This window comes from Microplitis mediator, chromosome 3 (genome assembly GCF_029852145.1).
Source record: "Microplitis mediator isolate UGA2020A chromosome 3, iyMicMedi2.1, whole genome shotgun sequence".
In the NCBI taxonomy this organism is placed as follows: Eukaryota; Metazoa; Arthropoda; class Insecta; order Hymenoptera; family Braconidae; genus Microplitis; species Microplitis mediator.
Genome location: NC_079971.1, coordinates 13,092,210 through 13,111,819, shown reverse-complemented (window position 1 = coordinate 13,111,819; position 19,610 = coordinate 13,092,210). Strand labels below are relative to the sequence as shown.

The following is a 19,610-nucleotide window of genomic DNA, read 5'->3' as shown; positions in this document are numbered from 1 at the left end:
GAACGAATCTTAAAAATGCCTGATTTTCGCCTACCGAAGAAATGTCTGTTTAGGCTTGTCGAAGCACAGGATCACGGCCAACTGAGATTCAACTGGCTCTTACGTCTTAAAGCACTTCTAAAACCCATACACGAAGATCTTATGCTCGATAATCTATCCCTACCTGTCTGGTTGAGCCGCCGTAATATCATTCTCGAAAAATACCGTCGCTATCGCAAGAATCTGGACCTCAACAGATATGCGCATTCAAGTATGCTGCAATTCGCTTACTCTAACCATCTGTTCCCTGCTCGGCTCTTGTGTATCTGCCCTCATCAACAAGCAAAACCGAAACTGCAAATTAGACTTGCCGGTAACCTGGGTTACAACTTAACCTTAAATGGGATAACCCACAAATTCATGCCAGAGCGAATATGCACGCAGTGCCATCTCTTCAGGGAGGAAACGATTGATCATATGCTTGCAGAATGTTGTACGTTAAATGAATAAATAAATAATAATTATAAAGTATTTATTGGCCATTTGGAAGTAAAGTTGTTTTGTTTGCAATAATTATTGCTTAGTTGATAATTACAACCGATGGAGCCTGTACGTATGCTGTACGTCGATGACGACTGTGAGTACCTTTGTGCTATATACGTTGGCGTGTAATTTGTTCCCGCGTTGGTGGCCATTTGTATATCTCACGAGTGTGAGTAAGATAGCGTGATATTTATCAATAACGTTCAGAAATATCAATTAAGTGCGTATTTGTTGATCTCAGCGGTCAGTAATTCAACAATTAAAAAATTAATTATTATTTCTTGTTATTGAGTAGTTATATAGCGAATATTTATCTGGGTTACAATATTCATTTATGATCTTATGTGTAAAATAGTATAATTTGCATTTTTGTTTTGTTGTACCCGATAGTGTTAATGTTATACTCTAAGAATATATTGGATTGATAAATGGTTACCAACCCGGGACTTATCTAATTTATGTGTTTATTTAGTGCTACCTCTTCCTTGCTATCCCTTTCCTACATCTGAAACTGCTTCCTGATTTTATTATTATTTATTTTCATTTCTCTTCATTTTCATTTTGTTGTGAATAATTTTTTGTGCGTGGAGATACACGAACTGGCGCCCGACTAGGTTTTCTAACCCAGCCTGATAAGAGCTGTGTGTCCAGTGGAGATCTGGGTTGTCTCCAAAGGATTTTGTTTTGTTTATTATTTTATTTTCAGTGTTTTCACCAACAGCGAGCCACAACGGCTATTTCGCACACACCACACTCCGCCGTGGGTTGTGTTAAATAGTAGTGAACGTTATATGGCACCCAACGTGGGGCTGGGGAGCCATTGAATCATACGGGTTGATTTTATTCGAAGTTTCAGGTTTAGGTGCGGAGAGTTGGATTGCATCAAGAAAATCCGGGTTGTTGTTCCGATCATTTAATTTATTTCGTTCGTGAGTGATAATTCGTGTTCGTTTTATTAACATATCGTGTGTATTTATTTATTATAATTAAAAATGGAATCTTGGCGTGAAATCTGGGACGCGTCGAGCGTTTTACTAGCTGTATGCCAACGAGTGCGTGGGGGAAACGAGGATGATTCTCTAAGCGGGCAGCAAAATGCGAGCTAGCAACCGTCAAATGCACCATTGGCCGATGAATTGCTAGCGGCGGATAATCACGGGCACAATGATACATTGACGTTAGAGGACGGCGAGGAACAAGACGGTGACGGTACACGTCCACCGTCAGAGCTTACGTGGTTGTTGGACCAACCGCCATCCAAACTCAAAATGTTACTGGCAAGTTTTGGATTATCCACATTTGGTTCACCACAAGTCCTTCGAAACCGACTGAATTGATACCACCAGCGGGCTCTGGGTGCCATCAATGTTAGATGGAGCCCATCACTGGATGAGATCCCGTCAAAGTCCAATACTATTCCAGAATACGTAGACGTTGCGGCTCTGCCAAAATATCTACGTAGCCGATGGCTAAATCCCAATGGGCCAGACAATGTTATCCGTGACTGGATGAGACGACTGATGGACCGGGACGACGGCAGAGACGTTTTGTGGGACCCATTGGCGGATGAGCTGATACGAGAATTCGCAGTAGGTCGGGAACGTAATGATCTGGCGATTTTGGACCGATTGCGATCGGTGGGGATTCATGGCCTGGTCCCTGCAATGACTGGAGAGTCAAGTGTACCAGTACCAGTGCACCAATTGTATCCGCAACCCAAGGGACGCAGCAACAAAACCCAATGGACGCATTCGCGACCCATCGGGATGCCGTGGAAGTGCTAAGGTGTTTGAAACCCGAATCACGACAATGTTGTTTAATATAACCACGGCCACGTCGTCAGCGAGCGCAGTACGTCTACTCGATCCATTCCGGGCGTCGTCCCCAATCCGTAGCTGCGTAGCTACGTCCATACCATCATACCTTAGTGCCATTCACACGACGGCGGGGCACGTGGGTAACTTGAGGGCTGCCACGCAAACAGTCAATGCGTGTGGGCCACAAATGAGTTTGATGCCACCGGCGTGCACTACATCAGCATCGAATGTGCACGTCAATTGGTCACCAGAGGCAAATCAGGGCCATGGGTCAACACATCAACAACACCAGAGGAGACCACATGACCATGGTGATGATTCTGACTCCAGTGGGAGTCCATCGTGGTCATCAAACGACTCGTATGCCAGCCAGGGGGCTGAACGTCGTTCATGGTCGAGATCTCATGGGCGTGATCGCGATTATAGTGCGATTGCACGAAATTGGAAACTCTCATGTGGGGGAGATGGCTCGATGACTGGAGATGAATCCCTACGGCGGTTGTCGGTGTTAATGCGCAGAGCGGGTATTCGACATAAAGATCGCTTGGCAGTCCTGCCTGAAGTTTTCACCGGTGTTGCTGCTACTTTGTGTTCAGCAAACTTTGAACGGTGGACACGATGGGAAGATTTCAAGGACGAGTTTCGTACGTGGTTCACGGGAGGTAGACGCTAGAGGGAAATGAAGGCGGATATCTGGGCTCGGAACCAAGGGGAAAAAGAATCTTCCCGAAATTGTTTAATTTGCCTGCAAAGTTTATATTCTCGATTACAGCATCCACTAGAGGAGTCCCGACAAGTACGACAGGCTTGCCAAGGACTGCGACCAGAGTTCTGGGATCACTGCCCAGCGGGTTAATTCGAGACATGTTCGTCGTTATTGCACGAGACGATTCGACTGGAAGAAAGATGGCATGCGGCGAAAAACCGTCGAGCACCTCCTCCACGAGAAGAGGTATTCATAAAAGAATGTTCATATGCATATGGGCCAAAGCAACCCCGTGATCATAAAGGGTTGATGCACGCGGTTGATATGCAAGAATCCGGTGAGGCTGAGCATCAAGCAGCACCAGTGGAGAAAGTTAAATCGAGAAAAGCGAAGAAACGTAAGAAACAAGTTTCTGAGCAAGAATTGGCTCCGGCGGTGTTACGAACCCGGCATCCTTCATCCCTTACGCATGTATATATATGTGGGTACACATATATATATATGGATAAAAATAAATATACACAATTAGGATAATATATATATGTTAAAATCGGATAAATATAAACCGAATGAGCATTTGAATAAGGGGAAAATAATTTATGTATTTTAAATGGAATGAAATATATATTTTAAACTAAATAATGTTTAAATATATATTCCAAATTAAATTAAATGTATACAAATTATTGACCAATATACGATTTATACATTTAAACGTTAAATAATTCAAGTTATAGCAAATAAATAAATATTCATAAGAATAAATAAGTACACCATCTCGTACGAAAGAGAGCATACGAATAGATAGAGAAATTATATATGAGTGGGCGCGAATACCGTGCTGTAACCTGAGTACCGGGCGGAGCAAAACAATAGAGCGAAGCCCAGATTTACTTAATGAAAACGCCCACAGAAAGAGTAAACGACCAACTTACTCCTGCTGCTATCCTAATATCAAAAATCAAGAAAAGATCGTTCAGAGGGCTGTAATACCCCCAAATTTAATAGTGAATTTATCGAACATTAAATTTAATAATAATTTCAGTTTTACAAATTTTGACCTATGCATTTTGGAAAATATCTATAATTTTGTTATTTATTAATGCAATAAATTAAACTTCCGATGGCAGTACTTTTTATTTTATTTAAAAAAAATAAAAATTGCTGATATGGTATATCAGATTTATTTAAATAAATAAAGATTCAGAGAAAACCTGGATCATCGGTAAAATTTTTGATGAATAAACAATAACTATGGGAGAGTGTTTCTGCGTCTTTTCTCATAGCCCCTACCATGGTAGACCATCTAAAATTACAAAGTAAAATAAAAGTTACTGCATCCGCTAATGAGAGTGAGTCAGAAAAAAATTCATCAGTCCACGATGTAAATCGGTTACCGTCGGGTGTAATCCCGTTCTCGTCGGGTGTGACCCCGTTTTGAAGTTTTTTTATAAAGTATTATTTTCGGGTGTGATCCCGCTTTGCGTCCAATCAAGGATTATCATTTATTCAATTTCAAGGATATTTCAAATTTGATCATTCATTCCATTTTCAAGGATATTTCAAGTTAATCATTCATCAATTTTCAAGGATATTTCATTTGGTCTTTCATTCAATTTCATTCAAGGATTTCAATTTCAACTTGAAGCATTTATTCAGGGATTTCAATTTTAATCACAAAGATTTCACACAATTTCAAGGATTCCAATAATTTCGGTTACCTATTAAAAATTAAATCCATCCCCTGCGTTAAAATTAAAGGGTGCAGTGATTTTTATTTGTTTGTGAAGTGAAATTTATGGGCAATTAAAATAACAAACTAAAAATATTTCCGTAGAAATCTAATAAAATTCTGTGATTTAAAACATAATTGTGAAATTTGCGTTTGAACGTATGTTCTCTTTCATCCAAGTTCCGACGGATAACAAATGGGAATTTCTAATCGAATGATGAGTATTTCCAAATAATGTTTTTTTTGTTACTGTCAGACATTAAACAATATATATATATATTTTATTTAAATAGAAATATTATTTAAACATTCTATTTGAATCACTTTATTCAATGAAAGTGATTTTCAAATAGTTTTCATTCAAGTTTAATCATAAAATATACTTAAATAATTTATTTTTATCACTTTATGTAATGAAAGTGATTTTCAAATAAATTTTATTATGAATTTTGTTAAATTTAAATAATTAGTTTTAATTTGTGAACTTTAACTACATTACAAAAGTGTTATTTTACGAATTTGATTTTAATTTGTGAACTATGAAACTATAATAATTCGAATATTGATTTCAATATTAATTTAATTTGTGTTTTTCAACAGTAATTTGAATATTAATTCAAATAAATTTTCAATTGTGAATATTAGTACTTTACGAAATATAATGAATTCAAATAACAATTTCTAACACTAATGTTTTCGATAATAATTTAAATATTTACTCAAACAACAATTTAATTTGTGAATTCTAAGACAATAATAATTGAAATAATAATCTAAATAATAATTTAATCCGTCAAACACTAATGTTTTCAATAATAGTTTAAATATTTACTTAAACAACAATTTAAACTGTCAAAATATTAACACAAATACGAATTTAAATAAGAATTTTGAATTTAAAATAAAATAGTAATCCAAATAATATTAATTTGTTAATTTAGAATATTTATAAATAATTCGTGAACAAGTTACATTAAATAACAGAAATATAAATTTAAATAGTAATTTCTTATGGATTTAAATAATTTTAAATTTGTTAGTTTGGTGTTTAATAATTAAATGTGTGATTAAATAAACTTTAAAACCACGAAATAAAATTTATTATTATAAAATTTCACATCCATGTTTCCCCGTGAATCCCCCGAAACAAGTTATTCCAAGGAATCTATAGATTTCTAAAAATCAAAATATAAACACAATAAATTACATAAAATTTTCACGGGGACATAACAGTGGGAATCGCGGGCAAGCCTAATAACCCTTTAGGATCAGACATGCAGGCGGTGAGGCCCAATCCACCGCAAATGCCACCAATGGTACCAGGTGGAAATGCTCCAGTTAATTCGTCGACGGCTTGGGGCACGGGAAATTTAAATGCGAGAGCGGCATCGTTCCGGTGACCCCGAATCTGTTTCAATTGTGGTTCACTGCAACATTTGAGTAAGATTACCGGGAACCACACCGCGATGTTTGTCCGAGATGTGGAACGGTGGAAGACAGCGGTGACATGCCAGTGTCCACCGCGGTCTATACAGTCAAAAAACGCCAATGCGGGCCGTCAATAGAGGGTACGGTCCTCATAGCGTGGTAATCCCTCAACCGACCGATCAACAGCAAAGAATTCGTGTCCAGATCGAGGTACACGCCAGCAGTCATCAATCCAGTGCGGGCTTAGCTCAAGAATTTGATGCTTCAATGGATGTGCTGACTGATAATTTGTATGCGGTGCAAACAAGACGTGATCAGTTCGAGTCAAGAGTCACCAATGGGTTCCGGCGATTCAAAAGCGGACATGCTCGACCAATGGTTACTATACGCGTAGCGGGAGGTCCCGAATTGCAATTATTGACACTGGTGCAAAGACCACAGCGTTTGGATCTTTTGCCAGAAACTAATGGACGCAGGGTGTCCGTTCATGATGGAAGAAACCCCCACCAGATTTGGAATGGCCAATCACACCAATGATGAGAGTGGAGGTGTGATTGGGCCAGTGTTAACATTGGATAATGTCGAAGGAGTGACATTTCCAATACATTATATACCACGACTGGGGTCGTTGAATTTGATTGAAATGAGTTTTATTAATCATTTTCAAGAAATTCCAATTGGGAATTGATCGCATCATCACACCAGATCTGAAACCATACGCTGCGGTCTATCTGGACGACATCATCGTTATCACCCCGACATTTGAGAAACATTTGGAGATTTCGGCGGAAGTTCTAAAGCGGATATGAGAGGCAGGATTTACTCTAAATTTTGAGAAGAGTAAATTCTGTCAATCTTAGGCTCGATTTTTGGGTTTCTTGTTGGACAAGGACGGATTGCGGCCAGATCCAGAAAAGATTGAGCCCATTGTGAATTATCCGACACCGAAGAACGTAAAACAAGTCCGTCGGTTCAATGGGATGATAAACTGGTATCATCGTCATCTCAAAAATGTCGCCTGCGTAGCTGGACCCGAAAGAATCTCCCGTGGAAGTGGACCGAGGTCGAAGAGGTGTCATTTCAGGCACTGAGACAGGCTCTAGTAGAATCCCCAGTGCTAAGTAAGCCTGATTATTCTCTGCCGTTTATACTGTACACTGATGCGAGTCAATCTGGTTTGGGTGCAGTGCTGGTCCAACGCGAGAATGACAAAGAGTGACTGATCGCATGCGCCAGTAAATCATTAACGCCAGCGGAAGCAAATTATTGCACTATGGAAAAAAAGTGCCTTGCCATGGTGTGGTCAGTGAGGAAATTTCGCCCGTATTTGGAGGGATACCCATTTACGGTGGTGACGGACCACTCAAGTCTCCGGTGGTTAATGAACACACGCGACCCCACGGGAAAACTAGCCAGATGAGCATTGGAATTGTCCGAATATGACATGCGGATTGAATACCGTCGTGGGTCAGAGAATAAGGCTCCAGACGTGTTATCTCGGCGATTTGAAGACTAGAGGTGACTGATGACTTGAGCGTATTCGACGAGGACATTGAAGATGACTGGTACGCTGAAAAGTGTCAATTGCTGGAAGCTGATCCGGACGCCGTAGCGGGTTATCGGTATGACAATGATCGCTTGTATAAACGGGTATCTGCGCCAATGGAAAGTCTGATTGCCGAGGAAGACGAGAGTTGGAAACTGGTGGCACCTCCCAATGACAAATGGTGAAATTACAATAGGCCCACAACCATCCTCAATCAGGTCATTTGGGGATCCGTAAGACCCAGGAACGCATAAAAGGACGATACTATTGGCCAGGTATGTCCAAAGACATTCATCATTACGTGTTGGAGTGCGCAACTTGCAATGAGTCAAAGCCGGTTCAGCAGAAACCGCTGGGATTGATGGAAACCAGAGCACCAATGGAACCGTGGGAAGTGGTGGCTGCAGATACGATGTCGTTCACTCGGTCCAAATCTGGGTTTGCGTATCTGCTGATTTTTAAAGACCTGTACACACGTTGGAATGAGTGTGTTTCAGTAAGAGCATCAAACGGCAAAACAGTGGCGAGTAGCTTCAAACACGTGATCCTGAACCGGTGGGGAACTCCAAAGGTGTTTTGGACTGATAACGGTCGAGAATACATTAATAAAGATGTACAAGCCGTTATTGAGGAATGTGGTATACAGCATATGACTACAACGCCATACCATGCGCAAGCGGACCCAGTGGAACGCCTTAACCGTAACATCAAGACGATTATAATGAGTTATCTGGAAGACGACCACCGGGAATGGGACAAGTACATTTACGAGTTCCAGTCTGCGTACAACACGGCTAACCATGAAAGCTTGGGAATGAGTCCAGCATTCCTCAACTTTGGTCGAGATCTGTGCCCAATGAGATGCTATGGACATGTTAATGAGGAAACACAACTCGAGGGTGATGTGGATCGATCTTCATGGATAGCACGTATGGACCGAATGGTTTTCGAATTAATCTACACTTATCCAAACAATTAAAGGAACAAAAAAATTTTATAAATTTTTTAGTGATTTTTGGAAGGCTGTATTTTCGTAAAAAATGATCGTATCGAAAAAACAAAAAAAGCAAATTGAAGCTTGAAATCTCTAGTTTGAAGATCTTCCAGCAAAATATTTTTTCAAGCCACGGTTTTTGCGGAATCATAAGAAAAAGGTCGAGACAAAATTTTTCTAAATTTTTTGGTTTTGTTATTAAGGTCTACGGGGCCGGGAAAATTTTTTTCAAAAAAACGAATTAATGGCTCGTTTAGGAAATTGATTCAGCTACAATTTGTCTTTTCTTGTTTCTCTATACGTTAATTTGCTGCTGAGTTATCAGTCTTCAAATGAAAAAGAATACTTTTGTCTTTGATTATTGATATCTCAGCAAATAATGGCCGCACAGAAATTCAAAGGGCAGATTAAGAAACTTGAATAAATTCCCCACAAGCTCCATTTTCGATTTTTTCAAAAAAAAAATTTTTTTTTATCCTTGATATCCATTTGAAAAACCCTTAAAAAATGGCCATTTTCTGGTTTTTTAGTCGACTCATCGCTACTCTGCAAATATTGACAAAAAAAATAATGTTGCCAGGTAATTTTACAGCATAATGTACCCCCGAAAACTCTGGAATTTTTAGATTGATCCATCGAACCGTTTGTCCAGGCCGATCGCTCAAAGTTTTACAAAACAATTAAAGGAACAAGTTTTGTTAGATAAATTGTGTAATCATTACAAAAATGAAAAAATCAATTTATTTCGGAGGGTTTTTTCAGGGTTCTTGGGGGTACATTAACCTGTAAAATTACCTGGCAACATTATTTTTTTTGTCAATATTTGCAGAGTAGCGATGAGTCGACTAAAAAACCAGAAAATGGCCATTTTTTACGGGTTTTTCAAATGGTTATCAAGGATGAAAAAAAAATTTTTTTCGAAAAAATCAAAAATGGAGCTTGTGGGGAATTTATTCAAGTTTCTTAAACTGCCCTTTGAATTTCTGTGCGGTCATTATTTGCAGAGATATCAATAATCAAAGACAAAAGGACCCTTTTTCATTTGAAGGCTGATAACTCAGCAGCAAATTAACGTATAGAGAAACAAAAAAATAGCAAATTGTAGCTGAATAAATTTCCTATGCGAGCCGTTAAAGCTTATTAGACAAGCTTTCAGATACTTTTTACGGAAATTGTCTATGAGTATTAGTTTTACAATTATATGAACTTGAAAGTGGATAAAAACTGATTTATTTGAAAAATCGTGGAAATTTCAAACAGCCATAACTTCTAAACTAATCAACCGATTTAGCCCATCTTCCAACTCAACCGCGATAATCGCCCATAGAATAAGTGTGAAAAATTTCATTAGGATCGAATAAGAATTGTAGACGCAATCGTGTCCTCAAGACTGCGTCATATCCCATATATATATATATATATATATACATACATACATACATAAACTTTTCAACGAATGGTATTTTCGAACTCTACTCAACCAATTATGATAGGTTGTGACAAAATTCCTTGGAAAATCGACCATGAGGACAAATACAATAGTTAGATTTTAGAAAATTCTACCTAAAAACTTAACGTAAAGATAATTTCCGGAATTAATTACGTGCACATGTTTATACAGTGAATTTATATACTATGTAGAATCAGTACGGTGTTTTAAAAAGGTGTCTGAGATGCCAATTATTTTCCGTATAAATTTCGAAAGAAAAAAATTTTTTTTAAGAATTAAAATTTTTTTATTTCTGTATTTTTGAATTGAAAAGAAAGTTCTGTTTTCAAAGTAAGGAAAATTTTTCCCATGTGTTCATAAAAAAATTGACAGTTAACATTAGCTCAGATGATAAAATCTTAATTTTATTTATTATTTAAAGTGATTTTAGGATACAATAGTCTTTAATACACTAACAGAGAGATTCCATGTTTGCGTAGAAAAAAAAAAAAAAAAAGAGAATAAGTTTGTATATAACTACAGCAAAAAAAAAGTTCATGTGCATCTACATGTCGCGGTTGATAAGCTCTGCGCATTCTTTTAGGAAATCGTAGAGTGCCTTTGAGCTAGCTGACGAGAAGTCATCAATCATCAACAATAAATTCATCTTCAGGCTCGAATCAGGAGTCACCTGCAGAAGTTTTGACCGTGGAACACTGAAATAAGAACATTCCAACAGGAAGATTCAACCGATTCATTAACAAGGTTGTGACAACAACGGCAGGGCTGCTTGGGGCAAGCTTAATGATGAAATTGTTAACAGTAATATTGCAGGTGAACCACTTGGCAAGTCTTGGCTGGATTCTTGGGAGCAGTAAGTGCTGAGGACAGCGAACAAGATAGCCTGGTAGTTCATCAAACGAGTACTTGTAGAAGATAGTCTGGCATGAGCTCGATTGGTAATATCTAGTTAGGTTCTTGCTACGCAGGGATACCCGGTATTTTTGAAGGATCCTTGTTCTGATGATCTTCCAGAATGTAGGTGATAAATTGTCGAGAATGCCATCTTCATTTATAAGCAAAAGGATGTCCTTAAGTTGCTGTATCCAGTTGGGCATACCTAAAAAAGATCCAGAGCTGCTAAGACGATAAGGCGGAGGAGACAGATTTTAAGCAGCCTCGAGTCCTCCATTCCTAGAATTTTGGTGACCCAGTTGTATGCTGATTTGAAAACTTCCAGAGAGATGTGAATGAGGTAAAGTTCTAGCCGCAACGCGTAATTTGGTGTGCAGTTAGGGAGACAGAGTAAGCGTTTCAAAAAGCTCAAATGCGCTGTCTCAAGACGTTCCATATGGGCTTCTTTCAAGCCCCAAATGTGCGCTAGATAAAGAAGAGTTGAACGAGCAATGCTATCAAATGTTTTGACCTCACTAAGCCAAGAGTTTGCTTTAAGCCGTGAGAGTATGATCAGGACTGCCCCAGAGGCCTGCCTGCACTTTCTAGCGGCCTTGGAGGCAGCCAAACCTCCCTGCACAGAACTGCTAAATGGCACTCCCAGGTGTATGTACGATTTAATCGTGTCCAGCTCAGAACCGTTGTATGTAAAGATCCTATCAAATCTAGGGTTCCATTTCAAAACCGTGCTAGTCGTGGGAAAGTTGGAACTCGAGGTAAGGGGATATTCATCAGAGTAAATGACTACGGTTACCAGAAAGTGATCTGAGCTGGACAACACATAGTCAATGCGCATGTCCTTGATTAAGCCGACGTTTGTCGAGAAAGTCTAAATGAGGTCCACCGTGCTTCTTCCGGTGGAATTGCCAAAGGTAAACCCGCCCGGTCGATCACTGGGGGTGCATCCATTTAATAAAGTGAAGCCGTTACTATTCATGAATTCAGCTATGAGAGAAACTTGTCGATTTGTTGTAATGTCCAACGCGATCCTTGTAGGCTGCAGCACGGATGGTTCCAGTAGTGCAGGTTCTTCTGTTAGTAAATTGCTAACCCTGGCATTGAAGTCGCCACCAAAAATTATTATGTCATGATCTGTGTGGATTAGTATATTGTTTATTACCAATTGCAGGAAATCCAGTAAGCTTTCGAGATTTTTGAGTTCGGGTTTAACGTAAAAAGATCCTACAATTGTTCTAATACCCTTCAATTTGTATTTGAGAATTATCCAGTTAACGGAGGAGTACAGGATTTCTGTGTGAGGGTCATCGATGAGAAGGAGTAGCCCACCACTTGCTCTACCAAATTTTTTGGGTTTAATTGCTGGTGAAGTGCAGCTGTACCAGTTATTGAACGAAGGGGACAGCGCGAGACAAGCTGAGGGTTCCCAAGTTTCCGATATACAGAAGCCATTGCTTGTTATACTGTTAAGATCTGGTAGGTTTACTGATCCATGGATGTTCCAGAAAGTAATTGTAAGGTCATCGAGGGGTGCAGATGCACTGTATAAATTGCTGGAGCTATTGTTAAATTTGCTGAAACATATCCGGGAATGACGTTTTAGTCTGAGTGTGTACAGTTGATTCTAGAATGGGTGAAATGTTGACAGCTATGGCAGAATTACAAGGTATGATGGTGTTGCAAGAATCATCATATTTGTACCCTATGCCATCTACATAGATAGGTTGATAGCCAAATTTGACCGTTTTGTCCTCCTTTCTTAGTTTTCTGGCTTCAAGCCGAAGCTTAGAAGCGATAGCTTCCTCTTCAGGGGCGAGATCGAGGTTGAAGTAGACACCATTTTTAAGAAGCTTTCTCTTGGACATGATAGTTTTTTTAGTGATAGCGTCAGTGATGGTGGCTTTAATAAATGGCTTGTTCTTACTGATCAAGTGAGCTTCGGTATCAGCGTTCTCGATGATGCGTTTCTTACGTAAGAACTTATCACCTAAGGAGATACTAGCTTTTATTAAATTCCTTTCCAGGTCCTCCAGCTTCTCACTGGACGACGGTGCAGACAGGGGAGTGTGTGAGGTGTTTTCTGAAAGAGTAGAAATTGTTTTGTTTGTCTCAAGCGTTGACACGCGTGCGCCTAAGTCGGTAATCTGGCACTTTAGCTCCAGATTTTCAGCCTTGAGACTGGCGGTTTGTTCCTCAAGTAATCTGGCCTGGTCTGTGCGAGATGCTGCAATTTCAGCAAGTAAATATGTTCTCATTTTATCCCTTGCTTCATTGTCCTCCTTTTTCTATTTCTCGAGTGTAGATAATACGTCTGCAATAGAATTAACTGTGTGAGACCTGTTTTTAGCAGGGCTTAATTGACAGGTTATAACTTTCCTGTTAGGCGTAAAAATTCTGGGGTGAGAGATACTTTATAACAAATACTAGTTTAAATTTTGCGACGGAGACGCAAATTATCCCAGTACTGTATGCGGTCACCCACGTGTAAATAAAAAAAAAGAAATTAAATTTAATTTAATAAACTCAAAGTCCAAAAAAAATAAAACGTTGATAGATTTAACTTCAATTAAATTTTAAATTAATAAATAAATAATAGTGTTATTAAAATTGTAAATAATAAATTATAAAGTGTGCCTGGACCAGCTCCTCAGGCTGGGTTAGTGCACGTAGGCGCCAGACCGTTTCTCGAAAACGGACAAAAATTTTTATCAGGGGGAAATTTGCGAGGGAAAATCCGAGCGAGTACAGCCAGTAACAAGGCGGATTTAATCGAAAGAAATAATAAAGAGAGAAATAATCAAGAAAAGAAAATGATAAATGCAGTTAAATATATATAAAATAATGAAATAAATTAAATATAGCAGGAAAAGACCCAGGAAAATAAATATCAAGTATTTCCCCGAGAATTGTTGGATCCAATTGTTTATATATAAATTATTAAGCAATTCTAATACAATATTTCACTCATAATATAAATTTCAATCTTTAATAAACCCCTGGGGCCGAATCTATACAATGCAAAAAAGAAGTTCTAAATTTAAATCCAATATAAATTATAAATTATATTATAATAATGATTCTCTTAAACAAATTAAACAAAATGTCAATAAAATATTTATCACCACCTTGGGTTACCCCTTTACACTTTACAGGGGGAGAAAGATACGGCACACTCACTCTCAATATAAATTTTACTCAATCCTTACATAAATTATTTTACATAAATAATTATCCCTCTGTTTGTAATTATTTATAAACAATATACTATTTAAATTGCTGGACCACTGGGGTAAATAAAAAAAAGAAAAATATAAATAATAATTCGGGGTTAATCAATTAACTAATAATAATAATAAAATATAATAAATTATAATGTAAATAATAATAATTACTCGACTTTATAATTATTATTGGCTCAGGAATTTTTAGTCTGAATTATTACGTCGCCGCGCAGGAATTTCCTCAGCCGGTGTATAGCTATAGCTATAAGTATATAGATATAGGTAGCTATCGATATATCGATATCGAACTACATCTATACAGCGGACTGCCGCAACCGCGCAATTCTCAATATTAAATCGTACATACACTTAATTTAGCCCCAATTTCCTTTCTTATATATAAAAAAATATGTACCATTCAGGGGTAGTCAAATATAAATCCGTCAAATTATTAGACTCGCGAATTCCAACAATCCCCGGGGAGGTTACAGGTAACAATGCATGGAGAGAAATCAAAGTACTTACTAATTACTGCTTTCTTCCGAAAAAAATAGACCTCGTAACCACACACACGGTGAACAAGACGACTTAATAATCTTCACTAGATTAATTCACAAGTGATGTTACGAAAATTATTTTAGAAAAAATAAAACTTAATTGCGTTCAATTCAAAACGTATTATTGACACAGCGTCTGCTCGGTTAGATTTTCCGTACCTTTCTGAGTACTTAATGGGCCGGCCACTTGTTGGCCACCCACGTGGCGCAACAATCGCCCTTAATTATCATTATCATTGTTACCTGGCCCCGGGCCTTTAAATTAATTAAATAAATCATAAAGACATTTTTACCCCACCTGAATGATACAAAATAAATTAGATACATATATTTAGTATGCATCTATACCAAAATGATAATTGTAAAACATATATATTATTAAATAATAATTATTTAAAGCCGCGTGTTATCCATCGATATTGTAGGGGAAAATATCGATTTTTCCCCTCCTCTATGGTGACTATTTTTCATTTGCACAATACCTGGATATACAATTAAATCAAAATAAAATAAAGATAATAGTTGGGGCATAATGTGACCACACATTATGTCCCCTGAATAACGTCAAATCATAAATATTCCCTTATAAATAATAAATAATAAGTATAATTATTTTTAAATTAAAAATTAAAATTTATGCACACACGTGCTCTCAGTCATACCGCGCGCATGCGCGAGCAAATGCTGTCTCACCGGCATGGCAAGGAAATGCCCGCGTAACCATTCAAATTTAAACTTAAATACTATTACTTATTTCTAATTAATTATTAATTAATTTGAATGGCTACGTGACAACTTGGAGGTGAAGAAGATGAGCGCTTAACTTTCGACGGTGGAGAAAGGGCAGGTAGAGAAGTATCAGAGGGCTTTCTTAACTTTGATAAATCAATTAGAAAGAATTTAGTAATGGAAGTTGAGGAACACGATCGCGCACCCTGAGATGTTGGTATCTTGAGTGGACGACCCCTCTTTCTGGATTTGGGTTGTGGGATTTGCTGAACTGTGTTTGCTGCTGAATCTATAAGTGCAGAGGCACCAAACTCAAACACAAAGTCAGGTGCAAGAGGATTAAGACAATGATTATTGTAAGTTAGTGAGAGAGATCTGTCACAGGAGATGCTTTCTGATGAAACAGTGAGTGTAGTATTACTGGTTGACTTTTGCGATGAACTTGAAAAGCAATCCTGCGTGTAGTAGATTCTGAGCTTTCCGTTGAACGTTTTTCCATGACATATTAGAACTAGAACATAACCTCTGTCTAACCTCAAATGCCACGTGCTGCGACTCCAGAACCGTACCACTGTACTAGGAAATTAATAATGAAGCAAGAATTATGAATAATTATAAATAATCGGACAGTTAAAAGCTTACTAATTTTCCAACAACAAAAATTTTTAATACATCCGTTGTCCGTTGTTTCAAAATTCACTAGCGGATCACCCACATAACCTCAACTTCAATCTCAGAGTAGTCGAAACCCAAAAAAAATTGAGACAATTAATATATATAATGAATACTAGTAGTTATTACGTTAAATCAATAAAAGAGAAAAAAGAATAAATCACGAAAACGGTTTTGAAACTTTTAATACACTTAAAAACACTTGCAATTGTGATAGAACACCAGCGTGCTGTCTCAGAGTGCCACATGGAATCATCATTACTTTTATTAATCTAAAATCTAAATTTCTATCAAAAAACTGTTCAATATAATGAAAACATGAAGTTAAACTATTTAATATAGTTTAAAGCTTTATAACTTTTTTCCTGTTAGTTCTCCGAAGAAAAAACTCGGAAGCTTTGTTGGAAAGAATTTAATTTCCTATAAGACTATGTACTTCGATTTTCGAAAAAAAATTTTTTTAATACTTTTATTTCTAAAAACCAAAAAAAAAATCTGGGCGTCGGTTGACCCTGCGGGCCAGCCCCAAAACTTCCCGCTGTTTTCGAGCTCAAAGAGCTTGAAAACATCACTGTGAATATATATTTGAGCTCTTCGAGCTCGAAAATGCTATTACTTGCAATCATTTTTTTATGCGCTTTTCAAGCTCTAACAAGTTACGTTTTATGCTAGAATTTGAAAAGTTACGAATCGAAAATCATTAATGAAAAAGCGGCTTTTAAATTTTTATTATCGATTATGTTCTCTCAAATAAATGTGTTCAGGCAGAAATCAATGTCAGTCATCAAAATCAAGATTTGAATGAGTTTTGACTTAGGTCAGAGCAATAATATATGGAATGTCCGAGAAAAACATTAAAGACTGTGTTTTTCAATTTTTTGCTGACAATATGTTTAAAACTAAGGAACAAGTTATATGACATTATCTGATGATCGGAAGAGACTATAAAGAGAAAGAGTTGGTATGATTTCAGACACATTTTAGCACATTATATTTTGATTTATCTGGAACAAATAACATAAAATGTTATTTTTTTAACTTTTCAGCGCCGATTTCTTTTGGACTAATCAACCGATTTTGACGTTTGAGGTGGCAATCGGCGCGTTTTCTTGAATTCTAAAGCTGATTAAATTTTAATATTGATCGGATGACTCACTTCAAAGATAATCGAAAAAAACTGTTTTTTATTATTTCTTTCGCCATCGATATCTCTCGAACAAATTAACCGATTGAGATGGTTGAGGTGGCATTCGACGCGGCTTATAAAGTTCTAGAGCTGATTAGATTTTGAAGTCGATCGTTTAAGTCGTTTCTGAGAAATCACTAAAAAACTAAAAAATAAATTTTTTTTTTTTCGTAATTCGCCAATATTTTCGAGTCTGCTTGATCAAATGATCTGAAATTTTCAGGAAAGTTGAGGGCCAACAAGCTCCTTCGATTGCCACCCCAAACATCCAAATCGATTCATTAGTTAAAAAGTTACAAAGAGTTTACATACACACACACACACACACACACACACACACATACACTCGGACATCATTCTGAAAATAGTCAGAATAGCTTCCTAGGACCTCAAAACGTCGACATCTAATGAAAACTCGACTTTCGAAAATCGGGGTGAAAACAATAACTTCCCAATTTTTCGAAAATCGTCGATTTTCTTAGCGGGAAGTTAAAAAAAAATTTTTTACATCCAATTCAAATGGAAAAATGAATGTACATTGAGCTCTTACTAGAATTGAGATTTCGAGCTGCTCTTTTAGGAGGATTTTTTACTATACCTAACTTTTGAGACTATCAGAAAAGAAATTTTTTTTTGTGAAACACCCTAATATATACATATATATTTATATACATTGTAACATAATATTCTCTTATATACTCGATCAAACCCAATAATTACTCGAAAAAAAACTTTACTCCATGAAATTACTCAATAACTTAAAACTCAAATTACACAAAATCGGACTACGTTACACTTCGCCTACCAATCAACCTTCTCATCTCCTCCAGATCCTGACAGGTGCCAGCCAACTTTCATTTCCCCGGTATCAGCAACCGGTCTAAACGAACACGTAAATTAAAACCTAAAAACTATGTCTTTTGGAGATGAGAGACTAAATAGAATTACAAACGAAACCAAATGAAAACACCATAAAGATGACATGAGAGTGACGCGGAGGGCCTAAAAAATCTGTGGTGTAGTACTCTTGGTCCATCAAACATATAATTACCTGGACAAGACATCGGGAACCTCTCGACGACGACGAATCACAAAATTTTATACACTGCTAGATAAAATATAAAATAAAATAAATAATGTGGTAATGTCCAACAATAATTAATACGACAGACGGCTCCTAGAGCACCATACATGGAGCCACAAGCTCCAAAACGACGACAGTTCACGGTTGCGGTCGAGGTCCAGCATGCCGACTCTCCGACTCACCACCGCTTCCTCCAAAACCCCAATCTCGACTACTGGGTCGACTCGTTCACGAGCAACGCCAAGTCTCAACTTCCTTACTCAACGGTAGTTACCCAACTGCTACTCCATAACCTCCCACTCGAACTCGCTCGCTCCACTCCATTTCTTTCAATCTCACATTCTCGCTTCTCCATCCATTTTTACCTTCACAAGCATCCAAGCCGTGGACTCACGGGCCTTCCCACACTGTCACTCCCCGCCATATCTAAAGTTAGCGAATTGTCGGCTTCCTTGAGCATTGCAAACGAGGCCTGCCATCCCCCCAATAAACGTACACGTACCCCAGCTAACCCCGGGTACCAAAACGAAGGGGCGGCGACCTCTCAGTCGCACCTCCGTGATCACCACGTCAACCACGAGAGCTAAGCCTAGGCCAAGTCTTCATCACTGGTCGGGAGACACGTTATCTTGGCCACTATCCACGACACAGCTAGATCTCCCCCGTTAAATCCACGCTCTACCACACAGACACTACAAAACATACTACGTACCGTACACGTACTCGATCGCACACTTGCCATATACATTATACTCCATATGCTCAGCTCACCATCTATTACACTCAACTCAACACACATACTCACTTTTTCTCTCTCTATCACACAGACTCACACTTACTCAACCTTCAACTCCATTTCTTCGGCAATGTAACGTCGCAACATACATACATAAAGTTTTGAACCAATGGTATTTTTGAAACCTACTAGATGAATTATGATAGATTATGACGAAATTCTCTGAAAATTCCACCATAAGGACAAATGCAAATGACAGATTTCTATGAAATCTACTAAAAACGTCCCAATTTGATTAAATGATAACTTTAAGTTGTTTCTATGAAAGTTCAAGTCATA

The 19,610-nt window shown here is 37.8% G+C and overlaps 1 protein-coding gene across 1 annotated transcript in view; it reads left to right on the top strand.

Moving 5' to 3' along the window:
- LOC130666166 (lachesin-like) overlaps positions 1 to 19,610 on the top strand; it is an 853,034-nt gene that overhangs the window by 831,343 nt on the left and 2,081 nt on the right. The gene's annotated exons all lie outside the window — the stretch shown is intronic.